The sequence below is a fragment of the Tripterygium wilfordii genome, chromosome 17 (genome assembly GCF_013401445.1).
Source record: "Tripterygium wilfordii isolate XIE 37 chromosome 17, ASM1340144v1, whole genome shotgun sequence".
Classification (NCBI taxonomy): domain Eukaryota; kingdom Viridiplantae; phylum Streptophyta; class Magnoliopsida; order Celastrales; family Celastraceae; genus Tripterygium; species Tripterygium wilfordii.
In genome coordinates this window covers 6,547,256-6,561,199 of record NC_052248.1, presented here as the reverse complement: position 1 = coordinate 6,561,199, position 13,944 = coordinate 6,547,256, and the positions used below count along the sequence as shown (strand labels likewise).

The following is a 13,944-nucleotide window of genomic DNA, read 5'->3' as shown; positions in this document are numbered from 1 at the left end:
TCTAGCCACTCATGGAAGCAAAATACATCATTAAACAAAGGAAATCAACCATAGAAACTAGGATAGAAAAGGAGAGAGAAAACCCCCTTGTAGACCCTCTTCTTCTCCAAGCTTCAATGGTGGCTCCAAGCTCTTCAATGGTGGTAGAATGAAAAACCCTCCAAGAACTCCCCCAAAACCCTATTTTATGCCCTTTTATACTTCCCCAAACTCTTATGTCGTTTTCAAAACAAGTTGGGGTCGTTTTAGCTTAAAAACAAGTGAATTCGGAACTTTTTCGCGAAACTGCGAGTGCTGTGAACAGTGTCCGATCGATTGGAGGTACAATCTGCCTCCATGAGTTTTTTAGTGTTTTGGCAGGTCCGATCGATCGGGAATGGCTCCGATCGATCGGAAATCAGTTCTGTAGTCTAAATCTTCATTTTGCACTCTTTTCCTCCCTTTTTTGCCTTGGCACCTACAATATGCAAATATAGTTTTCTTAGGCAATATCAACTCTTAATCAACTCAAAATGGGATGAACTTATGTGTAAAGGACGTGCAAATGTATGTATATATTTGGCACATCAAACACCCCCACACTTAACCTTTGCTCGTCCTCGAGCAAATTGAGAATGAATAAAGGAGTGAAAGAGTATTTTCCGTTAAGCTCAAATGAAAAATAAAACAACTAAGACCTACTCTAAATAAGCAACTAATCTATGCCACTTTCGTAGGGCTCACGATGACACTTAGCATGTGTCACAAGCCTTTAAACCCCTAGGTGCCCCTAGTAGGAGGAGTTGTGTCTCTTGAGGGTTTACCAGAATGATACCCACAAACATTAAACAACTTCAATGTCAAAATTCATGCCATCAACAAGAGTATAAAATGGATTCTCAATTGCAAATTTATCCACACTAACAAACCAAACATTAGGGCATTCAAACCAATAAAAGCATTCCTTCAAGAATCTTATCTCATCCACTTTGCTTATAAATTCAAGAAATGATGCACATAATGGATTTCACTTGATATCTGGCTTCAAAGTGACATAAACAATGGCCATGAAGTCTTCCAAGAACAATAAGAATCAAAAAGCAAATACAATGAGCATTTATTCAAACTTCATTCTTATTCACATTTTTTTTCTTTCTTTTTCTTCTCAAAGGTGATTTGTGCAATGTTCAACCTCCTTAAGCTTTCTAAATGACTCATGTAACGAGCTTTCGACCAATGACTCCCAATCCAGTTGGCTTAGGGCACTAGGTGTTAAGACACCCCAACGGATCTAATTACCCGAGTCAAAAAGGCTACGAGGTTAAACTAGTCACCAAGGTACTCTAACATTCATTTCCTACCTTTTTAAGCGAAACTCATTGCTTGCTAGGCAAGAGGCCCGGTTACTCAGCAGAAAATTTATGAAAGAAACCATTTATTTATAAACACAATTTCTTCTCTTTTCTATTTTTTTCTCTTTTCTATATATTTTTGTTCTCTTTTTCATTGCTCAAGTAGTGCTACTTAGAATCAAATTGATCTCAAACAACCACAAATGCCAAAGTCAAGTCATATTTCATACCCCACAATCAAGTGTTCCATATTCACAAAGGCACAATGGACAAAACAATTTTCAAGATAGGAACAACTCAATTGGAAAGAATGTCCATAGCAAGATCCATCAATGCTTCAAAGATCACAAAATTCATCCAAATACACTCAAGAGTGACATGGCATAAGGCATTTGAAGTTAAATATATATATTTTTTTTACGAAAACGAGAAACCTAAATTCCCACCCCCACACTTAAAATATGCAATGTCCTCAATGCATGGAATAGGTGAAAATAAAAATAAAAAGATAGAGATAGAACAATAAAACCTGGGTTGCCTCCCAAAAGCGCTTGGTTTAAAGTCTTCAGCCCGACTTCCCTTTGTGAATTCAACCGGGATCCTTGAGGGTTATGGTGTATACTCCCCTTGATGGCTTCCTGGGATTGACATTTGATTGCTTAGGTTCCATGCAAGGAGCATAAGCTTTCATCACCACCATTTCCTTAGGATAGGCATTTTTCTTCATTTTCTTGGTCTTCCTCTTCTTCTTTTTCTTGCTCTTCTTTTTCTTCTCCTTGGGATCTTCAACTTGAGACTTTGATACATCATTTTCAGCTTGGGTGGCTGCCTTGGGAATTTCATGCTTCACTTTGGAGTCTTGGCCTAGGAAAACTTCCTCCGGAATATGTGGAGTTTCCTTTTTAAGAGTGTCGGGGATAACCATGTCAATATGCTCCACTTGGAGGCATTGTTGAGAAACCTCCTCTTGCCTTCTAGTGCCAAACACTTTAAAAGTGATTTGATCACCTCCCGTACCTCTCAAAGTAAGCTTCCTTTTTTCAACATCTATCAAAGCTTTCCCGGTGCTCAAGAATGGCCTTCCCAAGATTATGGGAGTAGTGGGATTGGCCTCCATATCCAAGATAAGAAAATCAACCGGGAACATGAGCTCACCCACCTTTACTAACACATCCTCCACTATGCCAAGAGGGTACTTTATGGATCTATCCGCCATCTGCAAGGACACCGTGGTTGGACTAATTTCTTTCACTCCAATTTGCTTAGCAACCGACAATTGCATCAAATTTATGCTAGCACCAAGATCACACAAAGATCTCCCAATCAAGGTGTTACCTATAGTGCACGGGATTGTAAAACTTCCCGGATCATCTTGCTTAGTTGGGAGCTTCCGTTGCACAATGGCACTACACTCTTCGGTCAATTGTATCTTTTCATGCTCCTTCAATCTCCGCTTCTTGGATAAAATTTCCTTCATGAATTTGGCATAGCAAGGAATTTGCTCTAAAGCTTTGGCAAAGGGGATGTTCACTTGAAGCTTGTTGAATACCTCCAAAAATTTAGAAAATTGATCATCCTTCTTCTTAATGCTCTTCAACCTTAGAGGAAATGGAATTGGAGGCACATAAGGTTTGATTGGAGGTGCAGGAAGAGAACTATCGGGCCAATCGGGCTCAATTGCATATCGTGGCTGCATATCTTTTACTTGCATAGGCCGATCGATCGGAATTAGCCTCGGGTGAAGTTTCATCAAAGAGGCCCGATCGATCGGGAACCCCCTCCGATCGAGCGGAAATAGCCCCTGGACACTTTTCAGCTCCTTTTCTGCACTTCTCCTCCTCCTGCAAAATTTTCGCCTTTTCGGCATCTAGATCAGAAGCATTTTTAACCACTTTACCAGTCCGGAGAGTGATTGCCATACATTGCTCTTTCTCCTTCCCTTTTGGATTCACCTCCGATTGGCTTGGCAATGTACCTCTTTCTCTATATGACAAAGTGTTAGCTATTTGCCCCATTTGTACCTCAAGATTCCGGATGGAAGTTCCATAGTTTTGCATCAAAGTTGCTTGAGCTTGTAGAGTGGCATCGGTTTTACTCATGTATTGCTCCGCCCTCGTCATAAATTGGGAGGTATGAGTTGTAAGTGTATCTAGGCCTCCGGCTAGCTTTGAAAACATCTCATCAATATCCCTCTTCTTCTCTTGGGGCTGCACTAGATGTTGAGGATTTTGCACATTTTGAGTATTGCTCCAAGAGAAGTTGGGGTGATTCCTAAATCCCGGATTGTAGAAGTTGGAGTAAGGATCATTACGGGGTTGATTGAAGTTGCCTCCACCAATGGCATTCACTTGCTCACTAGAGTTAGAGGAAGAAGCAATAAGGCACTCCCCCGTAGGATGACGTCCACAACAATAAGCACAAGACATATGAGAATGTGTGTTTTGCATAGCATGTACCCCTTGAGCTTGATTTAGCGTCAATGCCTCAATCTTCTTTGCCATAATAGCCAAGGTAGACATAACTTCATCATCTCTACAACTTCCCCCTTGCTTTGGATTCCCCCTCACCGAGGACCAAGAGTTAGTGGTCTTGGCCACTTTATCAAGTAATTCCTGAGCCTCCTCTTGATTTTTGGTCATAAAAGAACCTCCCGCAGCCGCATCACTAGTCTCCTTAGTATGCATGCACAACCCATTATAGAAAGCTTGGTACACCACCCATTCCGGAAGACCATGATTTGGGCAACTTCGAATAATTCCTTTAAAGCGCTCCCAAGCCTCATAAAATGATTCAATATCCTTTTGGGCAAAGGACATGATATCCGCCCTAATTTGCACCGCCTTGCCTGAAGGAAAGAATTTTGCCAAGAATTGCTCCGCCATCTCATCCCAAGTGGTGATTGAATTTGGAGGCAAGGACATCAACTACCCTTTAGCCTTGTCCCTCAAAGAAAATGGGAATAACCTCAACAAGATAGCATCCTTGGAAGCTCCGTTAATCCCAAAAGTAGTGCACACATGCAAGAAAGAGCGAAGATGTACATTGGGCTCTTCATTAGGAAGACCATAGAAAACCACCGAATTAGAGATAATGTTGATGATAGCCGGTTTGATCTCAAAATTAGTAGCATTGATAGGAGGATAGCGGATGCTTGAAGGATTTGTGTCCCAAGTAGGCTTAGCACAATCCTAAAGAGAACGAGGATCAAATTGCCTAGGAAGGTTTTCAACCGCTTCATCACCATTTCTTCCATTAGCACCTCCACCATTACCATTACCATCATTCACAATTAAAGCTCCACCAAGATCACCAACATTCCCCCTTCCTTGATTGTCTCCCATGCCTTCCATTAGATTATTAGTAAGCTCCCATCTAAGATTGTGAAGAGTCCTTTCAATCTCCAAATCAATAGCAATTAATTCCGGATTAATAGAACGTCTTCCAAAAGCTCATACAAGAGAAAGAATTTCTACAGAAAAATAAAAACCAATTAACACAATTGAAAACCTAATTTGACACAAAAACAATTGCCTAAATCCCCAGCAACGGCGCCAAAAACTTGATATGGATTTAATTGCAAGCACACAAATCGCACAAGTAATAAAGAGATGAGTAAATTATCGTTTCCACTAGGGATGTGTTGACAATAATAATCAATGTCAAATAAGCAACAATTATGCAAATTGGGGAAAAGGATTCGCGGTTTGTTTTGATTTTTAACTAAACTAATTAAAAAGAACAAAGACAAATCAAACACAAGTGTGAAATCAAGGATGGAAAGCACTAAGGTACTTAACGTCACCTCACCTATCCAATTCAATTCCCTTGGTCCCTTAATCCCTAATTCCTCTCTCTATAATGACAATCGATTTCCCAACCTATTCAATGTTTTATTCCTAGATACATCAAACATATTTTCAATATAAATCCCTGTTATTCATAACCATTGGATTAATATATCAAAAACCCATTAAGAACTATGGAAATCATTTAGCGATTGCATAAGCCACAAACCTATATTCCTATGGTTCATGCACCCTATGTCATCTATGGCTTGAGGCAAACCCTAGATATCTCCTTCCGGTCTCAATCTAGGCAGCAAATCAATTGAATGATGGCCAAACATTCAAAAGCATTAATCACACCCATAGACAATCAATAGAGAGAGAGAAATCAAGAAATAAGGAAACCAAGTTTATTGAATCTTCAAGGTTTGGTTACATTAAGACCCTAGTAAGAAATCTAGCCACTCATGGAAGCAAAATACATCATTAAACAAAGGAAATCAACCATAGAAACTAGGATAGAAAAGGAGAGAGAAAACCCCCTTGTAGACCCTCTTCTTCTCCAAGCTTCAATGGTGGCTCCAAGCTCTTCAATGGTGGTAGAATGAAAAACCCTCCAAGAACTCCCCCAAAACCCTATTTTATGCCCTTTTATACTTCCCCAAACTCTTATGTCATTTTCAAAACAAGTTGGGGTCGTTTTGGCTTAAAAACAAGTGAATTCGGAACTTTTTCGCGAAACTGCGCGTGCTGTGAATAGTACCTCCGATCGATTGGACACCGTTCCGATCGATCGGAAATACAATCTGCCTCCACGAGTTTTTTAGTGTTTTGGCAGGTCCGATCGATCGGGAATGGCTCCGATCGATCGGAAATCAGTTCTGAAGTCCAAATCTTCATTTTGCACTCTTTTCCTCCCTTTTTTGCCTTGGCACCTACAATATGCAAATATAGTTTTCTTAGGCAATATCAACTCTTAATCAACTCAAAATGGGATGAACTTATGTGTAAAGGATGTGCAAATGTATGTATATATTTGGCACATCAAACCACTTCCTGGTATCACTAAGGCCTCCTCTATGATCCAACATCAAGAAAGGCAACAACTGATCACTCAACACATGATTTCTCAGTGACCATTGGGCATCTAACATGACTCATCTGCAATGGCAGTCAAGAGCACTGGTCTTCCAGACCAAGGATAGTTCGGACACACTTCCTCTTCCAACAATCATGAAGCATCATCCTGCAAGTATTGTTATTAATAGGGGCATATTGTTGACAAATGCACAAAATTCATGGCTACCCTCCTAGGCAACCGAAAAGGACTCAACGTTATGGCAATAACAACCGGTGTGACAGAGGTCATTATGCGAACTTTGCTTCTACTGCTGAGACGTCTCCCTCTCCCTTGCAAATGAGTCCAACCCTGTGCAATCAACTTATGGATTTTCTTAAGCTGAATTGTGACTCTGCCTCACCTCAAGAAGGCCTTCGCACCAATCCCAATTCAGGTAGTCCTGCCCATTCCAACATTTCCAACATCAATACTCTTTTGATTTTTGTTCAGTGTGTCCCCTAGCCAAACTCAAACATCAACCTTTCACTGTTAGGGTGCGTTTGGTATGGGGCTAAGAATTTGGGGGTATAATTTGTTATCCATGTAAATGTTACAAGGGTAATAATAATTATGGAGAATAATTATTACCATTGTTTGGTAAAGAAGGGTAAAATTTACCCAAGCATTCATTACTCTTTTTTTTTTAAAGGCCCACAGGCCACACACACGCTAAGCCATGCCCGAGGGGCATGAAGGCCACCACAGCGGATGGAAAACTACCCAAATCCCAAACCCCCTGGTGAGAATAGAACCCTGGACCTCAAGGTCTTGGGCAGATAACCAGACCAACCAGGCTATCTCTCATTCTCCATTACTCTTGTTTGTTATGGCTATACATTACTGGTGTAATATCATTACCCTTGTTTGTTATTATTGTAATGAACCAAACTAGAAAAAGTAAGATCATGTTTTTTTTTATTTTTTTTTATTGTTATGACTATCATGTATCAAAATTTAAAAGTTATAGATACATATGCATATAGTAGAGCCACATGGGTTCATTTGCTTCATTCAAAAGGTGAAACCCGATTTTTTATCCAACAATTTTATCATTATGTCGACACCCATTTTCATGTCAAAATTCAAACCATACGTTCTGATAACGGTCTTGAATTTCAAAATGAATGAATTCCTTGCTACCACAAGAATTTTCCACCAAACTACATGTGTTTACACCCCAACAAAATGGGGTGGTTGAGTGCAAGTAGCAACATATTTTGAATATTGCCCGCGCCCTGCGTTGCCATGCCAACTTGCTCGACAATTTCTGGAGTTACTGTGTCCTCATTGTTGTTCATCTCATTAATCGTTTACCTTCCCGCCAGTTGGATCATTAATCGTTTACCTTCCCGCCAGTTGGACAAATCAAGTCCTTATAAGATTCTATTCAACAAACCTTCCTGCTATGACAATCTACGTGTGCTTGGCTGTCTCTACTATGCCACTATTCCTTTTTATGCTTGTTCTAAATTTCAACCCCACGATCGTGCATGTTTATTTCTTGGCTATCCTTTTGGCACCAAGGGCTATCGCTTGTTTGACCTTGAATCCTATGAAATTTTTCTCTCTCGCGTTGTTGTCTTTCATGAAACCATATTTTCTTTTCACCTTCCCTCTTCCATTCCAGAGACTCAACACCCGATATTTCACCTACTGAGCCTCTGTCATCTTTATTACATGAACAAAATCTCATCATTCCATCTCATTTTTCACCACCTATGATCTCTCCTGATAACCCTATGGCCACATCCTTCGATGTTGTTTCTCACTCCTGATCCTCTTGAAGTCCCCTCTAATGCTCCATGATAGTCTTCTAGATCCAGAAAACCTCACTCCTATCTCCAAGATTATCAATGTCACTCCTTCGTATGCACTTCCCCAATTCAATCTGATCATCCACTCGAGTCACTAACACCTTATCCTATCAGTAAGCATCTTTACTACACTAATTTTTCTCCTCCTCATGCTTCTTTTTTATGTGCTATTTCTACTCACCATGAACCTTCTAGTTTTATTGAGGCAGTGAGCAATCCAGCTTGGCAACAAGCTATGGATATTGAAATACAGGCTTTGCGTGATAATCACACCTGGGAATTAATGCCACTTTCGCCTGGACGACGAGCAATTAGCTGCAAATGGGTGTACAAAACTAAGTTTAACCAGGATGGCACTATTGAACGTGACAAAGCTCAGTTAGTTGCACAAGGCTATATGCAAAAGCCAAGTTTTGATAACACTGAAACTTTTTCTCCAGTGGTTAAGATGGTCACTGTGCACATTTTCTTGGCTCTTACTTCCGTGGGCAATTGGCAGCTCCACTAGCTAGATTTCCATAATGCTTTTCTCAATAGGGACTTACATGAAGAAATATATATGGAACAACCTCCTGAGTACCAAGATTCTCAATCGCATCTTGTTTGCAAGTTAAAACGCTCTCTCTACGAACTCAAGCAAGCCTCACGCCAATGGCATGAAAAGTTATGTTAAGTTATTCTATCTTACGGCTTTCACTAGTCCAAGGTAGATTATTCATTATTCACTCTCAAGAAAGGGGCTAGCTTTGTAGCTCTTCTCCTTTATGTCGACGACATGATCATTGGCGGCACTTGTGACATTCTCATTCGCTCTATCAAAACTTACCAACAGACTTTCTTCAAACTCAAGGATCTTGGTCCACTAAAATACTTCTTTGGACTAGAAATTACTCGATCTAGCAAAGGTCTTCTGGTCACCCAACAAAATACACTTTGGACTTGTTGACTGACTCCAATTTTCTCAACGCCAAACCTCTTAGTTCACCAACTGAATTGAACATTCATTTGTCTACTCACTCGGGTTCCAAGCTTAAAGACCCTGGCATATATCGTCGTTTGGTTGGTCGTCTCACATATCTTACAATGACACGTCCGGATGTAAGCTATGCAGTATAAAACTTGAGCCAATTTCTTCACTATCCTACTGACCTCCATCTTACTGTTGCCTACCGTGTCCTCTGATATCTCAAAAGTTGCCCTGGTCAAGGCATCTTCTTCCCTTTTGTGCCCTCTTATGCCTTTTATGCTTACTGTGATTCTGATTGGGGTTCTTGTCCTCATTGGTGGTTTCTATATCCTCATTGGTGGTACTCTTGTGTCATGGAAGTCTAAAAAGCAATATACTGTCGCACGTTCTTTGGTGGAGGTTGAGTACGTGCCATGGCAAATACCTGTAGTAAGCTCTCTTGGTTGCCTGCTTTACTTCATGATTTCAATGTGGTTCATCCGCAGCCCATCTCTTTATACTGTGGCTCTCAAGCTACAATTCACATTGGTAGCAACCCGGTTTTTCATGAACTCACCAGGCACATTGAGATCGATTGCCACTTTGTTTGAGAGAGAGTCCAACGTGGTTTTCTGTGTCTTCTCCACCTTGCTTCTACTGAATAGCCCAATGATTTCTTTACCAAACCTGTTCCCGTGCATCAACTTCATCATCTTCTTCGTAAGTTGAACGTTGTCGATCCTCATCGTTCACCTTGAAAGGGGGTGTTAACCATTATACAAGCAATAACATGTTACTCTTATAAGAACCTTAGGCGGGAATATTCTTTAGGGTTGGAGCCCTTTTTCTATACAGTACACTTTGTATTATTATTTTATTCTTCTAGTAGCTTAGATACTTTAGGGTTGTATTTGAGTTAGGTTAATGAGAATAGATTGAATTTCATCACACTCGCTAAATCTTGTTAGATGAATTACAATTATAAACCCAAAACCTCATAAAGAATTTTATCCTAAGGTTCATATCAATTCTGTCTCCCTTGAAATATTCCTTGTCCTTAAGGAATGAACAACCAGACAACTGAAACAACAAAGGAGTCTACAAAAAGAATCCAAACCTTATTACAAAACCAGTAGCTTTCAAACAAGCCAATCAAAGTTGAAAGAAGTAAGTCTTGTCATGTCCACCTCCTTAGAACCGAGTGTACTCCCATGAACACTATATGAGTTTGCCTTGTTTGAAGATCCAAAACCTATAGTTGTGGTCACCTTGATCAATGTTGCTTGTCACGAATTTCATCATAGCCATTTTTCCCATTTTTCACCCAGATAATATGCCAACCAGGAACCTCAAAACATTTGTTCACACTCTCAAGGAATGCAATCTCAATGACACCATCTATAGAGATATGGTTGTCATCATAAAAAGTTATCAGCTTCCTAAGACCCCAGTGCACAGCAAGGAAACAAGCTTCATTTGAAAGACCTTCCATTTGACAACCATATTCCAATATACAATTTGTGAAGCAATCAATTATCTCATTGCCTGGCATGTTGAACAGAACAGTTAGGTGCTTCTCAGTAGGTGCCAAATCAATAGAATTGGCAATACGCTCCCCAAACTGACAGTAGTGATCCATATCCATGACTAATATGCCTTCCACAAGTTGTTCTGATATCACCAGCTTAGGATCACGTTGACCAACAATAGCATTTACCTTATCATTCTTAGACGATGAATTTTGACTAAGATTATCACCAGGAGCCTATTTCAAATATAATGGAGCATCTTTGGACCACTTGTATGCTAAATCTTTAATAATTGCATGGGCTTGGTTTGATTCAAGGAAAATTACCGAGGCCAAAGTTTTGTTTGGATGAAGAATTTCAAATTGCCTAAACATGTTCACCAATTTACCTTCAAGAAAACCATAATGTAAGTTAACATGGTTGCTTCGTTTCATGCCGTCATTGTTCCGATTCCAATAACAAACTCCTCTGAACTTGTGGCATTTTCACCAGTATTTGCAAAATTATTCTTAGTCAGCACTCGATTTTCTCCCAAAGCTATTCGTACAGCAAGATCATCAACTTTCCTATCAAGTAAATCACTTTTACTCATACCAAGTTTCCTACCTATGTTTTCAACAATCTATCAGGGCGTATAACCAAATTATTCCATGATCTTATATTCGAAGCACACATTTTTTCACAATCAGCTACAACTCTATGATGGAATGGAAATCTCATTCCACCAAGATCAAAAATTAGGAGTAAAAATGCCCTCTCCTCCTCTTGTTGCAAAGAGTCTATAACACAGAATGCACAAGGTTCCATACCTAGTTGAGGAAAGTCTTCAAACACTTTGTGTGCACAAGAATTTTGGAAAATTTCCCAGACTTCTTTTAACAGCTTAGCACACATGGGTCTCATTCTGACCGATATGAGGTTGAAACTCGGAGCCATCTTCTCCAGCTACTTCTGGTCGAACTCTACGATTGGCTTTGATACTTCTTTCGATTAATTTAGATCAGATGTTGCAAGAGATACAATGGTTTCAGTTTCATGATTAATTGAGAGATCTTGGCCGGTTCTTGAAACTTTGATGTCAGAAGTTGAAATCTTTATAAGAGATTTTGAGTTATTAGAACTGTCATCCTCTCAATGATATTAGGAAGACCCAAATAATCTCTGCGAAGCTTCGCAATTCGAATGGTGAATTTCTCTTCAATCTGTGATTCGAGAGAAATTGTAAGATTTGTGACAAAATTATGAAGCTTTTCAAGTTATTTTTCAATGGCTGCTAGTCGATGTTCAAGAATTGATTCTTGATTATCCATGATAATAGGGTAATGAACAAATGTGTTGGTGAGATTTGCGTAGGAAGGGAATCGTAGGCTCTGATACCAATTGATAGAACCCCGTTCGAACCTTAACTGTTAGGAAAGTTATCCCCCAAGATCTTTCCTTCAATACTATCAATAAACCAAAGAGAAATTGAACTTGAGATAACAAAATCAACACACAAGATTTATGTGAAAAACTCAAAACCGAGAAAAAAACCATGGGTGTTGTCAAAGATAACCAGAGAAACTTTCACTATATGAAATTGTTAAAATCATATTCTCAGTGACCTTTCTCTACCCAAGAAAACCCAAGAACCCTAGAGATTTTCCGTAAGCCCCAATTCAACCTATCCCTTCTAAGATTCTACATCTTGAACTTCTTATAGTCTCACACCTTGAACCCATATTCGAACCCTCAAGAGATACATCGAGAGATAAACCACAAGGATTCCTTCACCTTTGCTCTCTCTATGTCTCCCTCTTAGCCGCCTCTCTAAACCCAGAGAAACAAATAATAAGAATTATGGTTAAGTAAACATAGAAACAATTTCTCTATTTATACTAAAATAGTGCAGGCCCCCGACACCCACTTGGCCCTTCTAAACACCTAGTATTTTTTGGCCCACATTAACTTGTTTCCACACTTGACCAGATTGCCCTTACTGGACAATCTCTAGTAAGCCTCCTCTGCCACTTCACGTACTCACCTGAGAACAATGCTACACTGTAGTAGACTTCGACTCTACACTCGATCTGGCGCTAAACCAAATGTATGATCAAACCTAACATTAACCTAGCAAGATTTGGATATGGCGGTGGAAGGTAGGGAAACAAGAAGGTACAGAGAAAGATATATGGAGAATACATAAGAGGAACAATTCGTTCTATTCATTTCATAACATGTTCCATTTACAAGCTAACCTTCCTATTTATAGCTGCCAAGCCAATCATATATTTTCACGTGGCTAATACACAATGGTTTATCAGTAATATCAACAAACAGAAGAGGAATTACAATTATAAACCCAGAACCTCATCAAGACCATTTTATCCTTAGGTTCATATCACGTCCATCTCCCTTGAAATATTCATTGTCCTCAAGGAATGAACAACCAGAAAACTGAAACAACGAATGAGTCTACAAAAAATGTCACGCCCCAATTTCCATAGGGAAAGGAAATGTGAGAAGAACGACAAAATTTGCTAAATCAAACAGTGGACGTGGCGCAACATTTCGTAGCAATGGCGCCAACTAATCACAAGTATTTCCTAACAACATAAGTGCCAAGTGGCTCAGAAAGATTTCCCTAAAAAGCAATATGGAAAAAAAATATTTCCAAAAATGAACATAAGTCATACATAACATGCCTTCGGCATCCAACGAAACTAAAACATTTTCATCCAGAGGTAAACACCCAAATACATCAACAGTGTTTAAGTTCATGTCAAGGTTACCGTACCAAGTACCATTAAAGTTTGAAATACCAAGGTTCAACCTCATAATATGCCAACTAGTCCAAATGGACAATTTAAGACACAGATAAAGCAATATAACATAAAGAGGAGTATTATGGACCACGCCCGCATCACACGTCCAGCGACTGCTCATGCTCCTGCTCACCTAAGAACAAGGATAAACAATAGAAATAAAAGAAAGAAAGGAGTAAGCGAAATGCCTAGTAGGTTAAAGAAAGCAATGACCTATGTTGAAATAATAAGACCAAAGTAAAGCTTGAAGGTTACATGATAAACTGAAAATGTCAACCCATAATGACTCCTATGCCTATATGTGATATAAACATATACATAAATATAGATACACATATACGTACATATATACATTTCTCAAGTAAGCTCAAATTCAATGTAATTACTTCCAGAATAAATACATTTACCCAATTACCAAGTATTCTCAACTCTACCTTGGTTACCGTTCTTTAGTCCTACCGTGATCCTCTATCGGTCTTTCATCGAAAACCGATCACCAGTTATTGCTTAACTAGGTTATAAGTACACCTAACAGGACATCTGGAGCCTCAAATTAGGTATTGGAATATATACTTCCAATTACCTACTTCTGACTAAAGAATCTTGGACCCTCGG

The 13,944-nt window shown here is 39.4% G+C and overlaps 1 non-coding gene across 1 annotated transcript; it reads left to right on the top strand.

Annotated features, from left to right (window-relative positions):
- Positions 1-4,058: 4,058 nt before the first annotated feature.
- On the top strand, positions 4,059-4,164 carry LOC119983223. The gene has a single exon (XR_005464572.1). It is a non-coding gene; the product is annotated as a small nucleolar RNA R71 (small nucleolar RNA).
- The last annotated feature ends 9,780 nt before the right edge of the window (positions 4,165-13,944 follow it).